Raw genomic sequence first — 6,000 nt, forward strand, 5'->3', positions numbered from 1 at the left:
GCTGGAGCAAATTGAGGCCATAGGCAAAAATCATCAAATAAGGTTAAAATAAGTGGTAAGCGATCCTGTTCTTGTGCTGACAGACACATGCTTCTCATTTTCAGTGATACTTAAGCCATTAATTAGTTGTGATTCCAATATTAATGACAGAAAAGTATTAGTATGCTCTTGAGCAATAGAATTGCATAGCTCACATTTCGGGTACTTAATCGGATCACAGCCTGACAAGTCCAAGCAAAGAGAACAGGATTAGATTGAATGTTCGTATAAAATAATGGGAATTTAGATGATTGAGTCTGGAATTCTAATCTACTAACCTGTTTGCTTGAACTGATAAACTTGCAAAGACTTGCCATCCATGCCCAATTAAACAAAAGCAAACAAATGGGGTTAGTGTGTGTTATCGTCCAATGAAAGCGATGTTGAACTTTAAGTCCGTAACTCAGAAATGTTATACTTAATGTGCTTTACAAATGTGGAGAAAATGTGTTATAGGCCAATGAAAGCGAGGTTGAACTTTAAGTCCGTAACTTATGTTATACTTAATGTGCTTTACCAAAGACTCATCCATACATCATCACATAAGTGTGTGAGGGGAGGGGGGGGCTGTTTTACTCCAGCAGGAATTGAGGCCTCAAAGTGGACAGAACTATAAAAACAGCACAAAACCTTCAGGATTTGCATGCTAGAACATCTGAACATTATTTGGGGTCAATCAAGATATTATAAATGGTGGCAGGTGTCTGCTAACAAACTTGAGTTTGTGTTTCAATCTAAACACAGCCACATCCACAGTTTACTATATGATCTTATTTTTCTTGTTTTTTTATTTATTTATTTATTTATTTACTTTTATTTCCCCCCTCTGAAAGATTTGTTTCATTTAATCGAGTTATGCAGGTGCAAATGCACAGTGGGAATGCTTTTTAAATGATTGGTCTCATTTTTCAGAAGACAAAAGCCTAGTACTTCTTGCAGGAGAAAATATACGGCAGCAAATAACACATTGCAGGAGAACGTTAAAATAAAATGTTTTCCATCTATTTCAAGTAAATTAATGCTGCACGCCATCCGGCTAATACCTCAGCAATGTCGGTCATCATGTGCATGCTTCTTTTCATTGTTTGCAGGTGTCGATTTAACATTTTTACATCCACCAAATATTAACCGAAGGCACGATTGTCCTCCTCCTTAGAATGCATCACAAACAAATAAGCGGTGCTGCAGACGACGGGCGTCAACGCATGTGATTTATTTTGTCCATTCCAGATTATCTATCTGAGAGCGAGGGAACTTCTACTAAGAGTATGAACTCCTCACCAACAATGACGCCTCTGCTACTGCAGCCTCATTCCCACAATGCCAACAAACTCCAGATTGTTTTCAAAGTTCTTTTGCTCGAAGCTGCTCGAATCAAGCTGGAAGAAGAGCTTCGCTTCATCACCAACAAGGTAAAGTCATGACAATCCAGTAGTTCATATTTAGCTGACAATTACGTGGCCGACGGATCCGTAAAAATATATATTAAAATGATTACGGAGTGAAAGGTAAACCTGATTTTACCTTCATGTTGTTTGTACATTTGTTTTTATTTTCTTTTATGTAGCTTTAAGCGTCTTAGTCTCAATTCCTTGACCCAATGTAGGCGTATTCTATTGTCGGTTTATGTAGTGTCGCCATTTTAAGGTTTTGTTATTTACATTACAAAAAAAATACACAAAGTATAAAAAGACAAAAAATAAAAAGGGATGGAAATTCTAAATGCCTTTGCACGATTTTTCATCTGTGCAAATAGGGGTGCGCATAGGAGCACACTTCCTAGCTACTGGAAATGCACGACGAAAAAGCTATTTTTAATACGGACAAAATATGTGAAAAATACACGCCCCTTATTATAATACAAATTTCAATGCATGTATTCATTGGATTCACTATTAGTGTTGTGCGTGTCAGATACTTGGTATCAATCCGATACTGAGCAAATTCATTGGCAGTATCTCTGATATCAATACAGATACCAATATTTTACAATAATTGTGGCAGATGAATTGCCATTTGACGTTAGTCTTTTGATTATTAAACTGTTAAATGCTAAGAAGTAATTAGAAAAAATAATATTGATCCATATAAACCTTTTTCAGAATCTTGAAAAAAATATTTCATTACATCTAATAAATTATTCAAGGATCAAAAAGTGTGGTCAGATAGTTCCTTTTAGTACTGATAACAGACACTATTTAGTAAACACGCAAGAGCCTAACAGTATTTTTTTTTCTCTTCTCCGAAGGTCTATGAAGACGTCAAAGTTTTCCTGACGTCGTCTTTTTCAACAAGCGTCTACAATGATGTCTCCAAGACGTTAGATGAGAAATTTCAATTCATAGACACAATCTTTGTTCTACTGAACAACTTGACATTTGGTAAGTCAATGATGAAATCCTTAAGATGTATCCCATATTTGTATTTTGGGGGCAATATTTTCTGCTCTGCTTGGTTCATCTGATTTAATTTCCTTCCCTGCCTTCTGATAGAGTCTAAGATTTGTCTGCACCCTTTCCGCAAAAATGGGGATACAACAAACCTATGCCAATCATTGGCTGTCAGAGGGATCCCGCACACAAACTCACTCACGTTTGGGCCCATGTTGCAGAACTCCATTATGTCCACTTCCATAGTCACAGCAGTCCAGATGCTGCGAGCTCGACAAGGCTTGCGATGGCTGACAGGATTCCTCACTACCCAGCTTCAAGTTAATAAACTACCTGTTGAAAAGTGGTCTGTTGACACCGACATCTCATCACTAAGCTGTAACGCTGAAGAACAAGAAATACAATTCGAGGTGAAATGCCAAGATGACCCTGGAATTGTTCCTGCTGCTCTCATTTGGAGCCCTAAGATCAATGCCGGGTCAACTCCGAAGTTTATTTGGGGCCCTGAAGATGTACATATACAGAGCAAAAAACAAACTACCACCCAACTGCTGCACTTCCTAAAAGCAAAAGCCAAAACAGTGGAGTCACTGGATGACTTTTTCATCACTCGGCCATCTGTGGAAGCACAAGGTGGAGGCTCTTCAATCCGACATGCTGAGCAGAATGATGCCAAAGCCCCAAAGAGACAGCTCGCAGATACAGTTAACGATGCCCCTATTTTCAGGCTCAAACGTGCCGAGTCAAATAGCTCGCTTACATATGCTTGCGTGATCGCGACCAAGACTGAATTATGGGATTTTGGAGATGTTGACACAATTGTCACAACAGAGGAGGCCCGGGAAAAAGTTACAATCTGCTACTCTGCCAACAAAGACCAGCAAAGTGATAAGTGTGAGGGAGAAGCGGCTCGCATCACTACAACACTAACGCTTCCATGTGAAAATTCTAGAAATGATTCTCCAAAAAAGCCCCAAAAGGAGTCAGTAAACATTCCCAAGTTCCAGGTGCGAAAGTTTGAGGAACCTGAAGTTGTTGTGTCTCATATTGTGAGTCCAAGCACCTTCTACATCCAGCACGTTGACTCCATCACCAAGCTGCAGGCGCTTTTTACTGGGTAAGTTATTTCATCCCCATCTGCTTTTTCTCAGTGTTTTACAGCCCTCGCTGATTCCGTGATCACATTTTCAGAACTTAACGGGGCACTTATCCTTATTGTTCATTACCGTTCTTTGTAGAACTCACCCCTCCCCCAGTTTCTTCTTTTTTTTTTTTTTTAATATTCCACGTGTTTCTGATTGCTATTATGTTTTTTTTTCTGTCCTCATGTTGAAGCAGCTGGGAACTCAGTAGTTCATATGCTGAGCAGAACTACATTCCAGACATCGGAGCCCATGTAATCGCCCGCTTCCCTAAGCAAGAACAATGGTGCAGGGCTCAGGTGACCAAGATATGTGGTGTGAGCAAAGGTGGGTCAATGTATTAGTGTTGAAAGTTTGTAAAAGTAACCGCTAGGACAGGAATGGGCAACCGGCAGACCACAACAGCTCATTGCGACCTCCAAGGCAAGGCAGCTTTTTTTTTTTTTTAAATACCGTATTTTCCGCACTATAAGGCGTACCTAAAAACCTCAAATTTTCTCAAAAGCCGACAGTGCGCCTTATAATCAGGTGCGCCTTATATATGGACCAATATTGAGTCACTACAGCAGGCGTGTCCAAAGTCCGGCCCGCGGGCCAAATGTATATATCTTATATATGGACAAAGTTTTAAAATGGGCCATTCATTGAAGGTGCGCCTTATAATCCGGTGCGCCTTATAGTGCGGAAAATACGGTATACAAACTGCATTTCAGACGCTAAGATAATACAATGCATAATACAATGCAGTAAAGTAGAGGGTAATTTATTATTCTATTTTTTAAAAAAATCTGAAAAAAGTCAAGCATAATGGTGGAAGGTTGCATCAGGTGGTTGAAGTCTGCCCTTTGCGATTGTCGAAATTGGCCATCCCTGTTCTCGGTGGTCTCACTTCGCTTGTCCGTTGCCTCCCAGTGGAGACTCTGTCATGTGTTCTGGCTCTTTTCACAAGATGAAGCCAGTGATGGCGCCGAAGATGAGCCTTCCATCAAGGTGGAGGTGAGGAGGTTGGATCACGGCGACACAGCCTGTGTGTCACTGTATAACCTCCAGAAGCTGAGCCCAGGAATGTGCAATTTGCCGCTCCAGTCAATGCAAGTCTCAATGGCAAATGTGAGTTGCTCCTTTTTAATAATTTCCACAGCAATATCGCCTTCATGATGTTCCACATGCATGGAACAATCATCAAAAGCGCCAAGACTGCTCTGAGGCCACATGTGAGCTGATACGATCGACGTTATTTCGACATGTGGTTCAATCAACAGCACCGAAGCGTAAAATAAAGCCGCAGTCACTTTTTGCGACCAACAGAGTCTCAGATGAAAGTCAATTCGCTGATGCTCAATCTGCTCTGCTTTCTGTCCCACATGCTGAGGGCGGAGACTCGGCAGGCAAAACAGCTCACAAAATGACAGCTTCAACAGCGTCTAGTGATTATGACCCAGTCCTCCCCATGCATCAGATCATTGGGTCTGTGGTGTTTTGCTTTAGTTTTTTTACAAGGCCAAGGGGGAAAAAAAAAAAAAAAACAGGAGTCACTGGCTCATCCGGGAGACTTCAGTGGAGGCAGCGTCTGTTATATTCAAGCACGATATTCATCATTTTTGGCAGAGGAGGGACGTGACAATAAGTTTCTAACAGCCCGCTCGGGGTTTCAGAAGAGACCGCTACTTGTCTGCCGACCATACTTCAAAACACATTGTTCGTGATTATTTGCATATTCTCCACATGAGTAGTCACTCCCGTATCCCTTGCCAAAGATAGCTACTGAGAAAGGAAAGAAAAATTATAAATCTATCTCTCCATGTGTTTTATCAATTCCCTCTCCTCAGGTGACTCCTATAAATGGGACGGACTGGTCCGAGCAAGCGGTCGATTGGTTTAAAGCCATGGTGCACAACCGCTCATTCTCCGCTAGAATTTACACAGACGCGTCAGTGGAGCTTTTCCTGGAAAAGGGGAAGCTTGGAGCGATGAGGTACTTGCCTGTGAAAAGAGGCCAGTTCATCAATTAAAAGCATATGATTATCTGAGTCCTAAATGAATGGAAAACCTCAAAGTTACGTTGACACGGTCTCACTTTTTCCTCACAATGTGCCTACAGTACTGTGCAAAGTCTTTGTATTTGCACTACTGCATTAATGATAATAATATATAGTCAGTTTTTTATTCTCTGAACTACAGTGAGATGTGAGATTTATTTCACAGCGAGCATTTATATGTCCAACTGCTTGTATGCAACGTGACACGCTAATGATAAAACAGATAATACTAGGGAAGCTACCATTTAAGGACTCGATACATTGTGTCAAAATGGCTCCTGTGAGCTAGTGGTTGCCCTCTTGCACAGTACTACAAACCATGAACACATATTCTGCTTCTGCAAGTGAAATGTGTAACGGCTCTGTTATTTGTGCATTGCAGGAGGGGAC

The sequence above is a fragment of the Syngnathus acus genome, chromosome 10 (genome assembly GCF_901709675.1).
Source record: "Syngnathus acus chromosome 10, fSynAcu1.2, whole genome shotgun sequence".
NCBI lineage: Eukaryota > Metazoa > Chordata > Actinopteri > Syngnathiformes > Syngnathidae > Syngnathus > Syngnathus acus.